At 38.5% G+C, this 18,047-nt stretch overlaps 1 protein-coding gene across 7 annotated transcripts in view; it reads right to left on the bottom strand.

Moving 5' to 3' along the window:
• Window positions 1-18,047, bottom strand: part of ODF2L (outer dense fiber of sperm tails 2 like) — a 74,727-nt gene that overhangs the window by 7,446 nt on the left and 49,234 nt on the right. For 2 of the 7 annotated variants that reach the window (XR_010135550.1, XR_010135546.1), the window contains 2 exons: window positions 1,670-1,834; window positions 1,034-1,106 (listed from right to left, as the gene is read on the bottom strand). The gene's annotated coding sequence lies outside the window, so the exon portion shown is untranslated. Of the gene's footprint in view, window positions 1-705; window positions 1,107-1,669; window positions 1,835-8,255; window positions 8,383-8,532; window positions 8,621-18,047 lie in introns of all 7 variants that reach the window. The other 5 variants (XR_010135538.1, XR_010135536.1, XR_010135537.1 and 2 more) reach the window with 5 other exon arrangements.

Raw genomic sequence — 18,047 nt, 5'->3', positions numbered from 1 at the left:
TAATAAATGAGAATTTATAATCTCAGACTGGGAAGAAAAGATGGGAAAATATCAAATTCTTTATCTCCAGGAGAAAGTACTGGAACAAAATAACAAAGAACAATAGAAACAATGAAATTGGCACAATTTATCATACAAATATGAAGAAAAAATATGTAGAGGTTGCAAAAATATATAGAATAAAAATACTAGATATATAAGGAAAAATGGGCAGAAACACACTCTCTGTAGGAGAATTTACAGTATTAATCTATAATAGGTAAAATAGACACAATAAAGAAGATATAGAAAATTAATAATGGAGTAGAGAAAGATACTTAATAAATTCCCAACAGCAGAAATTATGAAGACCATATTTTTACTACACAATAGTTTACCCTTATCCTTAAGGGATACATTTTAAGACCCCCAGCAGATGCCCGAAACTGAGGACAGTACCAAACCTTATATATACTGTATTAGTCTGTTCTCACATTGCTATAAAGAAATACCTGAGACTGGGTGAAGAAAAGAGGTTTAATTGGCTTATGGTTCCACAGGCTGTGCAAGAAGCATGGCAGCATCTGCCTCGTAGGAGGCCTAGGGGAGATTTTACTCCTGGCAGAAGACAAAGCAGGAGCAGGCGTCTTACATGTTACAGGAGCAGGACCAAGGTTGGGGGAGGTGCCACACACTTTTCAATGACGAGATCTCACGAGAACTCACCTGCTACCGTAGAACTAGCACCAAGAGGGACAGTGTTAAACTATTCATGAGAAACAGCCCCATGATCAAATCACCTCCCACCAAGCTCCATCTCCAGCACTGGGAATTACAATTTGACATAAGATTTGGGCGGGGACACAGATCCAAACCATATCATATATTATGCTTTTCCAATACATACATAACTATGATAAAGTTTAATTTACAAATTAGGGATAGTAAGTGACTAACAACAACAATAATAAAACAAAATAATTATATCAATATACTGTAATAAAAGTTACATGAATGTTGTCGCTCTAAAAATATCATATTGTATTGTACTCACCTCTTTTCTGACCATGGTTGAGCATGAGTAACTGGAACCACAGAAAATGAAACCATGGATGAGGGGAGGATTGCTGTAATTAAAAAAATAAAGAAAGAATAACTTTAAAAACATAAATGTGAAATAAGAAAAATAAGAACAAACCAAAACCTCAAAAAAATGCAAACCACACACATGAATCTGAAACATACACACTCACTCTTAAGTGAAGTAGCCAAAAGTCATGTCAAATTTATGAAGACTTTCATTATTAAAAGATAAATTACTACAGTGAATTAAAGTAGATGAAAAAACATAGATATATTTGTATATTCCATGTTCTGCAAGAATACACTAAAATTAAAACAAAACATTTTGTAGCTTCTGGAGGCTGCTACAAACTCAATCATTATTCTGCAAATTGAATCAAATATTCATCTTTTCCCTTATAACCTGTATGTGAGGATAAGTACAGTTGATAAAGGAAAGTTCTTTATAGAAAAATCACAGTGAATAAATGCAGAACAATGACAAAATTAGAAAAATCACCATTTTGATTCCTTAATAAAATAATGGATCTTGGCAATGATTATCAATGGCTGCTTAAAATCATTAAGTTAAAAATTTTCTCTATTTTCTGTAAACTTCTCTTCTTACTTCATTTCACTCATTTGATCTTCAATCACTGATATCTTTCTTCCAGTTGATCGAATTGCCTACTGAAGCTTGTGCATTCATCACGTAGTTCTCATGCCATGGTTTTCAGCTCCATCAGGTCATTTAAGGACTTCTCTACACTGGTTATTCTAGTTAGCCATTTGTCTAAGAAGTGAGAAGAGAAGTTTAGAGAAAAAAGAGTAAAAAGAAATTAACAAAGCCTCCAAGAAATATGGGACTATGTGAAAAGACCAAATCTACGTCTGACTGGTGTACCGGAAAGTGATGAGGAGAATGGAACCAAGTTGGAAAACACTCTGCAGGATGTTATCCAGGAGAACCTCCCCAACCTAGCGAGGCAGGCCAACATTCAAATTCAGGAAATACAGAGAACACCACAAAGATACTCCTTGAGAAGATCAACTCCAAGACACATAATTGTCAGATTTACCAAAGTTGAAATGAAGGAAAAAATGTTAAGGGCAGCCAGAGAGAAAGGTCGGGTTAACCACAAAGGGAAGCCCATCAGACTAACAGCGGATCTCTCAGCAGAAACTCTAAAAGCCAGAAGAGAGTGGGGGCCAATATTCAATATTCTTAAAGAAAAGAATTTTCAACCCAGAATTTCATATCCAGTCAAACTAAGCTCCATAAGTAAAGGAGAAATAAAATCCTTTATAGACAAGTAAATGCTGAGAGATTTTGTCACCATCAGGCCTGCCCTACAAGAGCTCCTGAAGGAAGCACTAAACACGGAAAGGAACAACTGGTAGCAGCCACTGCAAAAACATGCCAAATTGTAAAGACCATAGAGGCTAGGAAGAAACTGCATCAACTAACGAGCAAAATAACCATCTAACATCATAATGACAGGATAAAATTCACACATAACAATATTAATCTTAAATGTAAGTGGGCTAAATGCTCCCATTAAAAGACAAAGATGGGCAAATTGGATAAAGACTCAAGACCCATCAGTGTGCTGTATTCAGGAGACCCATCTCACGTGCAGAGACACACAGGCTCAAAATAAAGGGATGGAGGAAGATCTACCAAGCAAATGGAAAAAAAAAAAAAAGGCAGGGATTGCAATCCTAGTCTCTGATAAAACAGACTTTAAACCAACAAAGATCAAAAGAGACAAAGAAGGCCATTACATAATGGTAAAGGGATCAATTCAACAAGAAGAGCTAACTATCCTAAATATCTATGCACCCAATGCAGGAGTATCCAAATTCATAAAGCAAATCCTTAGAGACCTACAAAGAGACTTAGACTCCCACACAATAATAATGGGAGACTTTAATACCCCACTGTCAACAAGACAGAAAGTTAAAAAGGATATCCAGGAACTGAACTCAGCTCTGCACCAAGTGGACCTAAGAGTCATCTACAGAACTCTCCACCCCAAATCAACAGAATACACATTATTCTCAGCACCACATCACACTTATTCAAAAACTGACCACATAGTTGGGAGTAAAGCACTCCTCAGCAAATGTAAAAGAACAGAAATTATAACAAACTGTCTCTCAGACAACAGTGCACTCAAAATAGAACTCAGGATTAAGAAACTCACTCAAAACCACTCAACTACATGGAAACTGAACAACCTGCTCCTGAATGACTACTGGGTACATAATGAAATGAAGGCAGAAATAAAGATGTTCTTTGAAAGCAATGAGAACAAAGACACAACATACCAGAATCTCTGGGACACATTTAAAGCAGTGGGTGGAGGGAAATTTATAGCACTAAATGCCCACAAGAGAAAGCAGGAAAGATCTAAAATCGACATCCTAACATCACAATTAAAAGAACTAGAGAAGCAAGAGCAAACACATTCAAAAGCTAGCAGAAGGCAAGAAATAACTAAAATCAGAAGAACTGAAGGAAATAGAGACAAAAAAAAAACCCTTCAAAAAATTAATGAATCCAGGAGCTGGTTTTTTGAAAGGATCAACAAAATTGATAGACTGCTAGCAAGACTAATAAAGAAGAAAAGAGAGAAGAATCAAATAGATGCAATAAAAAATGATAAAGGGGATATCACCACCGATCCCACAGAAATACAAACCACCATCAGAGAATACTATAAACACCTCTACAAAAATAAACTAGAAAATCTAGAAGAAATGGATAAATTCCGGGACACATACACCCTCCCAAGACTAAACCGTGAAGAAGTTGAATCCCTGAATAGACCAACAACAGGCTCTGAAATTGAGGCAATAATTAATAGCCTACCAACCAAAAACAGTCCAGGACCAGATGAATTCACAGCCAAATTCTACCAGAGGTACAAGGAAGAGCTGGTACCATTCCTTCTGAACCATTCCAATCAATAGAAAAAGAGTAATCCTCCCTAACTCATTTTATGAGGCCAGCATTATCCTGATACCAAAGCCTGACAGAGACACAACAAAGAAAGAGAATTTTAGATCAATATCCCTGATGAACATCAATGCAACAATCCTCTATAAAATACTGGCAAACCGAATCCAGCAGCACATCAAAAAGCTTATCCACCATGACCAACTGGGCTTCATCTCTAGGATGCAAGGCTGGTTCAACATACGCAAATCAATAAATGTAATCCAGCATATAAACAGAACCAAAGACAAAAACCACGTGATTATCTCAATAGATGCAGAAAAGGCCTTTGACAAAATTCAACAACCCTTCATGCTAAAAACTCTCAATAAATTAGATATTGATGGGACATATCTCAAAATAATAAGAGCTATCTATGACAAACCCACAGTCAATATCATACTGAATGGGCAAAAACTGGAAGCATTCCTTTTGAAAACTGGCACAAGACAGGGATGCCCTCTCTCACCACTCCTATTCAACATAGTGTTGGAAGTTCTGGCCAGGGCAATTAGGCAGGAGAAGGAAATAAAAGGTATTCAATTAGGAAAAGAGGAAGTCAAATTGTCCCTGTTTGCAGATGACATGATTGTATATCTAGAAAACCACATTGTCTCAGCCCAAAATCTCCTTAAGCTGATAAGCAATTTCAGCAAAGTCTCAGGATACAAAATCAATATACAAAAATCACAAGCATTCTTATACACCAATAACAGACAAACAGAGAGCCAAATCATGAGTGAACTCCCATTCACAATTGCTTCAAAGAGAATAAAATACCTAGGAATCCAACTTACAAGGGATGTGAAGGACCTCTTCAAGGAGAACTACAAACCACTGCTCAATGAAATAAAAGAGGATACAAACAAATGGAAGAACATTCCATGCTCACGGATAGGAAGAATCAATATCGTGAAAATGGCCATACTGCCCAAGGTAATTTATAGATTCAATGCCATCCCCACCAAGCTACCTATGACTTTCTTCACAGAATTGGAAAAAACTACTTTAAAGTTCATATGGAACCAAAAAAGAGCCCGCATCGCCAAGTCAATCCTAAGCCAAAAGAACAAAGCTGGAGGCATCATGCTACCTGAGTTCAAACTATACTACAAGGCTACAGTAACCAAAACAGCATGGTACTGGTACCAAAACAGAGATATAGATCAATGGAACAGAACAGAGCCCTCAGAAATAACGCCGCTTATCTACAAGTATCTGATCTTTGACAAACCTGAGAAAAACAAGCAATGGGGAAAGGATTCCCTATTTAATCAGTGGTGCTGGGAAAACTGGCTAGCCATATGTAGAAAGCTGAAAATGGATCCCTTCCTTACACCTTATACAAAAATTGATTCAATATGGATTAAAGACTTAAATGTTAGACCTAAAACCATAAAAACCCTAGAAGAAAACCTAGGCAATACCATTCAGGACATAGGCATGGGCAAGGACTTCATGTCTAAAACACCAAAAGCAATGTCAACAGAAGCCAAAATTGACAAATGGGATCTAATTAAACTAAAGAGCTTCTGCACAGCAAAAGAAACTACCATCAGAGTGAACAGGCAACCTACAGAATGGGAGAAAAATTTTGCAATCTATTCATCTGACAAAGGGCTAATATCCAGAATCTATAAAGAACTGAAACAAATTTACAAGAAAAAAACAAACAACCCCATTAAAAAGTGGGCAAAGGATATGAACAGACACTTCTCAAAAGAAGACATTTATGCAGCCAAAAGACACATGAAAAAATGCTCATCATCACTGGTCATCAGAGAAATGCAAATCAAAACCACAATGAGATACCATTTCACACCAGTTAGAATAGTGATCATTAAAAAGTCAGGAAACAACAGGTGCTGGAGAGTATGTGGAGAAATAGGAACACTTATACACTGTTGGTAGGACTGTAAACTAGTTCAACCATTGTGGAAGACAGTGTGGCGATTCCTCAAGGATCTAGAACTAGAAATACTGTTTGACCCAGCAATCCCATTACTGGATATATACCCAAAGGATTATAAATCATGCTGTTATAAAGACACATGCACATATATGTTTATTGCAGCACTATTCACAATAGCAAAATCTTGGAACCAACCCAAATGTCCATCAATGATGGACTGGAATAAGAAAATGTGGCACATATACATCATGTAATACTATGCAGCCATAAAAAAGGATGAGTTCATGTCCTTTGTAGGTAGGGACATGGATGAAGCTGGAAACCATCATTTTGAGCCAACTATCACAAGGACAGAAAACCAAACAGTGCATGTTCTCACTGATAGGTGAGAACTGAACAATGAGAACACTTGGATACAGGGCAGGGAACATCACACACGGGGGCCTGTCATGGGGTGAGGGGCAGGGGGAGGGATAGCATTAGGAGATATACCTAATGTAAATGACGAGTTAATGGGTGCAGCACACCAACATGGCACATGTATACACACGTAACAAACCTGCACGTTGTGCACTTGTACCCTAGAACTTAAAGTATAATAAAAAAAAAAGGTTGATCTAATTTTTTCAATGAATGAATCAGTCTGACATCACGTGAAATCACTGACCCATTTTCACATTAATAAAAGCGTAACAATCAGACATTACCATACTCTTAGCATGATACAATTGAAAGCATATGGTATCACCTATGAAGAATACTTGCCAAAAAAATTTTAGACCTGAATTCATTCAAGATCTTGGACCTAACTACTGGCTTACAGGAAATAGAGGAGATCGAGAAACATCTTAAAATGTCATGAGCCAAATACAAATCGTGGGAACTTTTACAGGGCAAATGATCAAATTTATCCATAAATAAATGTCATGACAATACAGGAGAAGGCTGCTATAGATTACAAGAAACATATCCACCAAATGCAATATGTGGATTTCATTTGGATCCCAATATGAACAAGTCATTTGTAAAGACATTGTAAACATCATTGATACTTAACAGTGATACAATATTAACAATATTGCTAATTACAATCTTAGACTGCTTATTCAGAAAAGGCCAAAGAATCAATTGGAAAACTGACAAAATTGATTAGTAATGTGACTAAATACCAGATAAAACTTTTACATTCATATATACTATTAATTACTAGAGGTTAATAATTCTTAATATCTACACAAAAATCCAAAATACTTTGAAATAATTTTACCAAGAAATGTAAGTGGTTTGAAGAAAACTACAGAATTTATAGAATTTATACTGATAATTAGAAATTCTTACATAAATTGTCTTTATATTCTGTCTTCCAATTGTCTCAAAAATCATTACACATTAAGAATGCTTTTACCCATTTTGTATTACACTTTGTTCATTACCTTCTTACCAGTCTATTAATGAATAACATATTATAGGCAACTTAACTACTAGTTTATTTTTGTAAAAATGTCTTTCTTTACTTAGGAATCCCAAAATCATATACTGAAATATTTGGTTACAGAATTGTCTCATTATAAGAAGTTGGAGAATAACAATTGGATCATTTCGTCTTTAATGATTTGTGGTTGTTAATTCATTTCTGACTGTTCCTAATTAGGAAGTTGTAGCCTCATAAAGTTTTATTATGGGGGTCACAGCCTTTACCAATTCCTATGGCCTCACCTCATTAAACAACATTCTGCTTGGCTAACGCTTGCTACTAACATTCCTATGCAAAGCTCATCATCTCTAAGGTTCCCACCACCAGTAGCAATCAGATGACTGTAAACCAGCTTAGGGAATCTAGTTCTGGCTGTTCCTGTTACCTCAGTTTGAGCATTTATGTAATTACATTGTCCAACTATAATCTAATCCTAGTAAGAATTAATGCTGTGATCATAGACCATTGTTCTCTCTAAATATTTATGCTAGATAAAATGATATCATAATCAAACTTTCATGTGCAAATATATTATGATAATCTTCTAAATCATCCCTTGACTTGGTATCTAGCTAGGTATCACAGTAAACCCATCAATTAATTATATGTTCAACATTTTATAAATAACTTTAAATAAAACATGTTTGTAAATAGACATAGGTTCACATTTTGTATGTCAAGAGAGTTTTCTGAGACCTGTATAGAGAATTTGCATTCATCAACTGTAAAGAACTAAGAAAGTTATATACAGAATTAGGATAAAAATTATAATAATTTTAAAATAAGCACAAATTCTATGACTATATATCACTTGATGAAATGCTTACCTATCATTTTACTTCAGCCATATTCCCATTGCAAATGAAAATTTTTATCTCAGCTATTTCAAAGCCAAATTATACTGCACTTCATATAATGGAAATCATGTGTCCCTCTGGATGAGGAAAATGCATACTACATGGGGAAAGAACAGAAAACAGAAGTGGAGGCAGGAGGCAGAATAACAAGACACCAATTATTGCTTCCATGCAACAAGTTCTGAATAGTCTAGATGCACCAAGAGACCCAGATTGAGGAAGAACATAAGAAATCTAGCTCAGGTACCTATCTCAGATCCAAAGGCATCTAGAGGAAGCACCAGTTCTTCCACCGGGAACATGAGATGTTCACCGGATCTTTTGTAAAAGAAAAGCTAGAACAAAAGAAGAAAGGCTGGTGATGGATTTCTTAAGGCACAAATGGATTACAAATGTGGACAGATACTAATCTCATCTCATAAAGTGGAGTAGCCTGGACAATATCTATGTTGGCTAGAGCCTTGGACCAGAATTTCTAGCTATAAGCAACTACCTCTTTTTACCATAGTTGGACATAACACATATTATTTTCTACTGTGTCATGGTTTTCAAAAGGTAGGGAAGCACTATTGCCAGGAAAAGAGTTATTACTCAACTTTGCATGTTCAGTATCAAATACAGCATCTGGTACATCCTTACAAGTGGGAACGTGCTTTGAAAGCTTTGTGAAGAGTTCTGAAATCATAAATCTTTAATATTTTGTTTATATCAATATTTTGTACATAATTTAGAAGTGCTGTGGTTTTATCTCATTAATATTTAGTTGATGATATTTCAAGTAATACCTGAAGCTGATGTTTATTCCCATATACATGTACTTATTCAATTATCCATCTGTATTAAAATTATCTTAGGTTGTTAAAAATCAACAGTTAGGTCCCAGTTAGTGTAAAATGAATTCTGGATATGAGTCTTTGCTGGAGAAAAAAATATATATAAATTCATATAAATATATGTATCTCTGTCCAATATTTTTATATAATATTTTTCTGTTCCTCTTTGTGTTACCTTTTCACTTTCTCAATTGTGACTTTTGATAAACAGAAGTTCTCAATTTTAATTGCTAATCACAAAGGAAACAATTTATCCAATTATAAATTTGGATTTATAATTTATATAATTTATAAAATTTATAATCCAATTTGTCCAATCCTCTATGCTCTTTAAGAAGTCTTTACCTACTCCAAGCTATTGAAGATAGTCCTCTAAATTTTCCTCTACAAACTTTTGATTTACCTTCATGTTATGTTCAATCATTCATCTTGAATAGATTCTGTGTATGGCTTGAACTAGAAATTAAGATTGTTTTCCATGTGCATATTTAACTGGTCTGGCACCATTTTTTGAAATTACAATTCATTCCCAATATACTACAGTGTCATCTTTGTCATAAATCAGATAAATTAGATATCATAAACCAAATGGGTGGATTTTGCCTCAAACTCTTTATTCTGTTTCATTGTTCTATTTGCCTTTGCTCCATTACTACTCTATTGTAATAAGTGTAGCTTCATAAGTTTTGATGTCTTGTAGTGTAAGTCCTTAAGCTGTTTTCCAAGATTGCTTTAACCATTCTTGGCCCTTTTTATTTAAATGTAAATTTTAGAATCAGGTTGTCAATGTCCATCTAAGAAAATAAAATGAGTTTTTGACTGAGATTGTAATGAATTTATAGATCTACAGATCAATTTGGAAAGCTGACTAAGATCTTTATAATTCATGGATATATATCCTTCAATTTTTTAGATTAGAAAAATTTCAGTAATGTTTTGTAGTTTTCAGTGTAAATGCCTTGCAGATATTTTGCTTGTCCTCAGTGTTTGATGCAATATTACTTAAAGGTGGACTATTTTTTTTTCATGCTAGTATCAATGGTATTTTTAAAATTTCATTCCCATATGTTTATTTCTGCAATACAGAAATAGTGTGATTTTTGGTATACTGACCTATTCATATATATTAATAAATTCACATGATTATAGGAGTTTATAAATTCTTTTGGATTTTCTATGTACACAACAATGTCATTTGCAAATAATGCCATCTTATTTCTCCTTTTCAATTCTTATGCCTTTCATTTCTTTTTCTTCCTTATTGCACTGGATAGGACCTCCCATACAATTTTGAATATAAATATGTGAGAGCAGATATTGTTGTCTTATTTGTAATCTTACGCAGACCCTTCAATAATTCGCCATTAAGGATGATGTTTGCTGTAAGTTTTTTGCAGACATTCCAACGTTATTCCTAGTTTACTAAGAGTTTTCATTATGAATGGATGCTAAATTTTGGAGAATAAAGCAAATTAAATTAATTCAATTTTAAATATTAAACCACCCTTGCATTTCTGAAATAAATTCCCATTTGATAATCATATATTCTCCTTTTTGCATATTGCTGAATCCAATTTGCTAATATTCTGATTAGGATTTTGCATCTACGTTCATGTGTGATATTGGACTGTGTTTTTCTTTAAAATGTCCTTGCTGTGTTTTAGTTATTGAGATTATGCTGACTTCATTAAAAAAAAGTTGAGAAGCTTTTCCTCTTCTATTCTTTGGAAGCTTTGGTTTATGTTACTTCTTACTTAATAATTTGAGAAAAGTCAGCAGTGAATCCTAAGATTTTAGAATGTATGTGTCTGTGGTCATAGTGGGGGGGTCTTGTAAGATTCTCCATGGGGCCTGAAAGCTTAGGGAGATGAATAACTCCTCCCTTCTCAGGCCCACTCCCAAGGCACAAGGCCACTTCTGTCAGCAGCAGGCATCAGCAAGATAGCAGGAGCAGGAAGACAGCCTGCCAGAAGACACCTACCCTGGCCGGAAGACACGTACCCCTGAAGATTGAGAAAGAGGACATCTGGGTACAATGTAGCAGTTACATCAGACAAGGACACTTCCTGTTTACAGGAGACTATAAAACCTTTTTCCTGTCCTCACTTGGGGCTGACACCACTGTAGGCCTCAGCCCACCTTCACCCAGGTGTGCATTAAACAGCATGTTGTTCCACACTGCCTCCTGTCTATTGGTGTGCTCTCAGGGTTCGAACTGATAAAAGAACCTTACATCTGGTGCTGAAACCCGGGAGGGGCTCCAGTCCATGTCCCTCGTGGACCTACCCTTCCATCCCAGAGAGCAGGCCACAGAAACCAGACAAAGGAAGCTCCTCAGTCTCCAGTCGCCTCTCTGTGCATGCACCTCAGTCACTGATCTCACCTACTGGTAAGTTTTCCCGGGAGCCCAGTTAACAGGTAAAAATCTGCACAGCCTCTCTTGGTTTCTCCAGTCTGAAAACCCAACGTTGGTCCAAGAAGTCTCTGGCATGTGCCAGGCACTCGCTGATCATCTGGTCTTAGGGGGATGCCTCTAAGCCATTTGATTCTGTTCCAGGAGCAAAAAACGCAGTAGTAACAATCGCTCCTTTTATCGTATCCCTCCGGCCATCCAGGACAGTCTCCTTTTCCCTGTTCTCCCAAGCCTACCCTCCATTATGGGGAAACTCGTGGTCCTCCATTCCAAAAAACAGCCTTCTAGCCTGCCTCATAAAAAACCTGCAAACCTTAGGCCTCAGGCAAGATATCCACCCTAAGTGCCTTGTCATTTTTTTGCAATTCAGTCTGGCCACAATACAAATTGGATAACGGGTCCAAATGGCCCACAAATGAAACATTCAACTTTACAATTTTAACTGATTTAAGCAATTACTGCCGACGACTGGAGAAATGGGGAGAAATTCCTTATGTCCAGGCCTTTTTGCATTCAGATCACAACTTGACCTCTGCAATTCTTGCTCACCTGTTCAAATCCTTCTCCTCCATTCTTGCTACCCTGATCACCTTTCTCCTCCTGACCCTACCTCTTTTTCCTCATTCAATACAGCTGACTGCTGTCTACCCCTCCCAGCCCCTACCTCTTCCTCTCAACCGTCTTCTTTAACCCCACAAGCCTCCTCATTATCTTCTCAACCGCCATCTTCCCAGCCGCCCTCTTCCTAGCTGCCATCTTCTCAGTCAGCAGTATCCACTTCTTTTCCTACACCGTCCCCTCCTCAGGACAATTCTAGAATTACCCGTACCCATTCTCCTCCCCCACCACCCTCTCCTGAGGCTTTTAAACCCATCCCAACACCTTATGCCCCTATCTATCCTCCACTGCCTATTAACTCATCCCCCCTTTCCCTTTCAAACCCTCAGCAGGAACCACTTCCGGCTTCTTCCTTCTCTCCCGCCCATACTCGCTTGGGTGCCATCTTTGGCCCATGCCCCACCCTTACTTCAGTGCAGATGCTAGAGTGCCCACTTCGGGAAGTAGCAGGAACTGAAGGTGTTGTTAGAGTTCATGTTCCCTTCTCCCTCACTGATCTCTCTCAAATTAACAAAAGACTCAGTTCAGTCTTTTCAGTAATGAAGACCCTACCTCCTACATTAGAGAGTTTCACTACCTCACCCAGTCTTATGAACTAACCTGGCATGAACTCTACGTTATCCTCTCTTCCACCCTCACCCCAGAAGACCGAGACCATATCTGGACCCCAGCTCCATCACATGCTAATACAATTCATCACCAAGCTCCTGCCCAGCCTACTGGCACAGAGGCAGTCCCGAACCAGGACCCCACTGAGATTATCAAGACAGGACCTCTGGACACTGCCATTGAGACCACGTGATTGTGTGTCTCCTTGCAGGACTCAAAAAGGGTGCCCACAAAGTGGTAAACTATAAAAAACTTTCAGAAATCACCCAAGGTCCTAACAAAAACCCAGCCCTTTTTCTCTCTGGTTTAACTGAAGCCATGAGAAAATATACCAACCTAGACCCAGCAAGCCCAGAAAGAACTACTATCTTAAACCTTTGGTTCATCTCCCAGTCCACCCCTGATATTCGGTACAAGTTTCAGAAGCTTGATGATGGCCCTCACACCCCAGAATGAGACCTTCTTAATTTAGCCTTCAAAGTCTTTAACAATCATAATGAGGAAAGTAAAAGGCAAAAACAGGCAGAGTTTCAAATGCTTGCTTCTACCATCAGGAGCCCTGCAGGCCCACAGGGCCGCAGCTCCACAAGGAAGACTCCTAGCAATCCACCTCCACCTGCCTGTTTCAAGTGCGGCAATGAAGGTCACTAGTCTAGACAATGCCCAAACCCAGGTAAGCCCACCAGGCTGTGTCCCCTCTGTGAAGGACCCCACAGGAAGTTGGACTGTGAGTGGCCCCCGCAGGGACTGCCCCTTCCTAAGCCGGCCAAAACCTCCTACTCGAATCTCATTGGCCTTGCTACTGAAGACTGATGGTGTCCTGGAACGGATGCCCTGGCAACTACCATCGCTTCATCTGAGCCAAGTGTAACCCTGATGGTGGCAGGTAGGCCAGTATGTTTTTTTTTTTTAAATTAATATCGGACAACCTACTCTGCTTTACCTAATTTTTCAGAACCCACCCAGTCCTCCCAAGTCTCTGTTGTGGGAATTGATGGGCAAGTCTCCAAACCCCAAGACACCCCTCCACTTTTCTGCTCCCTGCACACCTTTTCCTTCACTCACTCCTTCTGAGTCCTGCCCTCATGCCCAACTCCGCTCCCAGGCACAGACATCCTTTCAAAACTCCACACTATCCATTTCCACATTCCCCACAGTACCCAACGCATCAACCCAGACCCCTCTGGGGCTTCTAACTTTCTTCTGCTCCTCCAACCTCCCACCTTAAAACATGCAACTTTTCCTTAACCCCCATCCGTAGTTAACCCCGCTGTTTAGGACACTTCCAGACCCTCAGTTGCAAAACACCACACCCCCCTCCGCATTAAAGAGACCACCCAGTTCCTATCACAGAAGCAGTGTCACATCCCTCAAGCAACTCTCATAGGCCTAAAGCCTATCATTTCTGGCCTCCTCGCCAGTCACCTACTCCACCCAACAAATTTCCCTTTCACACACCAATTCTACCTGTTAAAAAGCCAGATGGAACTTATCAATTAGTCCAGGATCTCAGGCTCATTAACCAAGCTGTACTCCCAGTATGTCCAGTAGTTCCTAACCCATATACTTTACTCTCCACAGTTCCCTCCAATACCACTCATTTTTCTGTTCTAAACCTAAAGGATGCTTTTTTTTTCACAATTCCTTTACACCCTGATTCCCAAAACCTCTTTGCCTTCATGTGGGAAAACCCTGACACCCACCTTTCACGTAAGCTCACCTGCTGCGTACTACCTCAAGGTTTTAGAGACAGCCGCCACCTTTTTGGACAGGCCCTTGCTCGAGACCTCTTTACCTTATCCCTAAAACCATCCACTCTCCTTCAATATGTTAATAATCTGCTCCTATGTAGCCCCTCTCAAAGAGACTGCAATGCCCATACCATCTCTCTTTTAAACTTCTTGGCAGAACAGGGGTATCAGGTCTCCCCTAAGAAAGCACACATATGCACCCCTTAGTCACCTATCTAGGCCTAGCTCTTACCCGGCAAACCCAAAGGCTCACGACGGACCGCATATCCCTCCTCCAGTCCTTCCCGCCTCTGCAAACTAAGCAAGAAATTTCCTCTTTTCTAGGACTAGCAGGATATTTTAGGCTCTGGGTTCCCTCCTTCACTCTACTTGCCAAACTGTTATACCAAGCTGCTAAAGGCCCTCTCCATGAGCCTTTAAAACCTGCGCAGCCTATTACCCAATCTTTCCGTCTACTCCAGAAGGCTCTCACCTCAGCCCCCGTCCTCACTCTCCCAGACCTTGCCAAACTTTTCTCCCTCTATACCGACAAATGGCGTGGAGTTGCACTATGTGTTCTAACCCAGTCTAAGGGACCCACCCTCCAGGTTGTTGCCTACCTCTCTAAACAGCTTGAAGCCACAGTTCTCAGATGGCTTGCCTGCCTCCAAGCATTGGCAGCAGCTGCTATCCTCACCCTTGTGATTTGTCTGTTCTTATCCTTTGATATTTTATTGTTGGAAATCACATTTTTATTAATTTCTAAAAGTTCTTTCTATGTCAGGCAGGAAAAAGAAAGAAGTCTTTGGGTATAGAATATACCATACAGTATTGTGCTTGGTATTTTAACATGAGTCATTTCAAATTAAAATTCTTATTTCTTGAAATGCTTACACTACCATATGTATACTGTCAGAAAGTCTTAAATAAAAAATTTCAAATTAAACAAGCTCAAAATAGTGAAATCAAGTTATACTTCTAGCCTGGAAATGCAAATTTATGAAGTTTTAAGGTAATTTACTATGTTTGTCTATAGAAGTTAAAGCAAATTTTATAGACAAAAATGAGTTTTAGGATTACATTCAGGTGACATTCTAGAAGTTTTCCTTGGCATTATTACAATGAAATTATTTCTTTTTTAAAAAAAATTTCAATAGTTCTTGGGGAACAGGTGGTGTTTGGTTACATGGATAAGTTCGTTAGTGGTGATTTCTGAGATTTTGGTGTACTCATCACCCAAGCAGTTTACACTACACCCATTGTGTAGTCTTTTATCCCTACCCTCCCCACAACCCTTTCCCGGAGTCCCCAAAGTCCATTGTATCATTCTTATGCCTTTGTATCCTCATAGCTTAGCTCCCACTTATGAATGAGAACATATAATATTTGGTTTTCCATTTCTGAGTTACTTCACTTAAATAATGGTCTCCCACTCCATCCAGGTTACTGTGAATGCTGTGATTTTTTTTTCCTTTTTGTGGATGAGTAGTATTCCACAATGTATATGTACCACATTTTCTTTATCCACTCATTGGTTGACAGGCATTTAGGCTGGTTCCATATTTTTGCAATTGCAAATTGTGCTGCTATAAACATGCATATGCAAGTTATTTTTCACATAATGACTTCTTTTCCTTTGGGTAGATACCCAGTAGTGGGATTGCCAGATCAAATGGTAGTTTTACTTTTAGTTCTTTAAGGACTCTCCATCCTATTTTCCATAGTGGTTGTACTAGTTTACATTCCCACCAGCAGTGTAGAAGTGTTCCCTTTTCACTACATCCATGCCAACATCTATTCTTTTCTGATTTTTTGATTATGACCATTCTTGCATTAGTAAAGTGGTATCTCACTGTGGTTTTAATTTGCATTTCCCTGACCATTAGTGATATTGAGCATTTTTTCATGTTTGTCGGTCACTTGTATATCTTCTTTTGAGAATTTGTCTATTCATATCCTTTGTCCACTTTTTAATGGGATTATTTTTATCTTGCTGATTTGAGTTTGAGTCAGTTCCACAGGCTTAACAGGAAGCATGACTGGGAGGCCTCAGGAAACTTACAATTATGGTGGAAGGCAAAGGGGAAGCAAGCACATCTTACCACGGCAGAGCAGGAGGAGGACTGAGAGAGTGAGGGGGAAACTGCCACACACTTTTAAATCATTGAATCTCATGAGAACCCAGAGAACAGCAAGGGGGAAATGCACCCCCATGATCCAATCACCTCCCACCAGGCCCCTCCCCCAACACGTGGGGATTACAATTTGAGATGAGATTTGGTTGGGGACACAGAACAAAACCGTATCAGGTGTGTGGGTTTCTATTCCTTTCTCCATGTGCATACCAACATATGTGAACCTATATACAGAGAGGTGTTTAATTACAAAAATAAACATGATTTTGTGACTTTTTTTCCACCTAAATATAACCAATAAACTGCAAGCCAGCAGAGATAGATCAAATTCATTCTTTAAATTGCTGTATATTTTTCCAGCTACAGACCCTGCTGTGACTCACTTCCTAAGAGGACTTCATTTGCCGTTTGCCGCAACAGACCTGCTGACCTCAGAAAACCTTGAAGGGGCTCTCTAGTGAAGGGCTTTCCAATCTTTGTAGTTGGGAAAGAACTGCTGCTTGAGACTGAAAAGGTCTGGGAGCAAAACAGCTCCTCATAGAAAGTTATCAGATGGTAAGAGATCTCACAGGCCCATGAGAAATGAAGCCACCGCATCTCTTACCACTTAGTTTGCTACTGCCCAAGAGATGTGCACAACAGGGTGCTGGCAGATGCTGAGGAAACCATAGCTTGAGTAGGCCAGGAAAAGTTAAATTCATTTATGGGGCATGGGAAGAAAGATGACCAGCAGAACAGAAATAAGAGAGATGTCTACTGAAGCAGAACCAATGGAAGAGAGAGAAGATAATTTTAATGAAAAATATCATGGAATTATAGAACTAAAAAAAGGAAAGATTTTCAGAAACTAAAAACTACCACATGATTTCTTAATTAAAAGTGCAATATCCAACAGAAAAAGAGAATGACTGACTTTGAAAATAACATTAGTGGTCAGAAAAATCGCTGGAGGAAATACCTCATAAGAGACCCAGTGCAGATAACCTGAGGGAAAAGACCAAGCTGCATGGAGGTCAGATCCAGGAGCCAACTAAAGAGGAAAGGAACATGAGAAGTAATAATAACATAGATAATGGAAGAAAACATTTACAACTTAGAAAGTATTGAGGGCCTGAGTATCAAAGATAAAGGGAAAATCCTGCAGATCTTTTAGTACTGTGGGGAAATGGGCTTTCTGGCTCAAGGGCCTCGCTGACATTGAATTTAGGTCACATACCAGGTAAGCCCAATGTGTGTACCTAATGCTTCACATGGAAACAGTATTAAGCACAGATTGTTAAATTCTAGCATTCAGCAACTTTCCTTTGTCATGTTGTCACTAGGAGCTAAATACCAACCTTAGGAACTTTGTGGTAGTCTTTTCCTTCCACAGTCTATCTAAAGCTGCAGGCACCAATTTTTAAATGCCATAAGCACAAATTACT

Source organism: Pongo abelii, chromosome 1 (genome assembly GCF_028885655.2).
Source record: "Pongo abelii isolate AG06213 chromosome 1, NHGRI_mPonAbe1-v2.0_pri, whole genome shotgun sequence".
Lineage (NCBI taxonomy): Eukaryota > Metazoa > Chordata > Mammalia > Primates > Hominidae > Pongo > Pongo abelii.
This window is presented reverse-complemented; position numbering and strand designations above follow the sequence as displayed.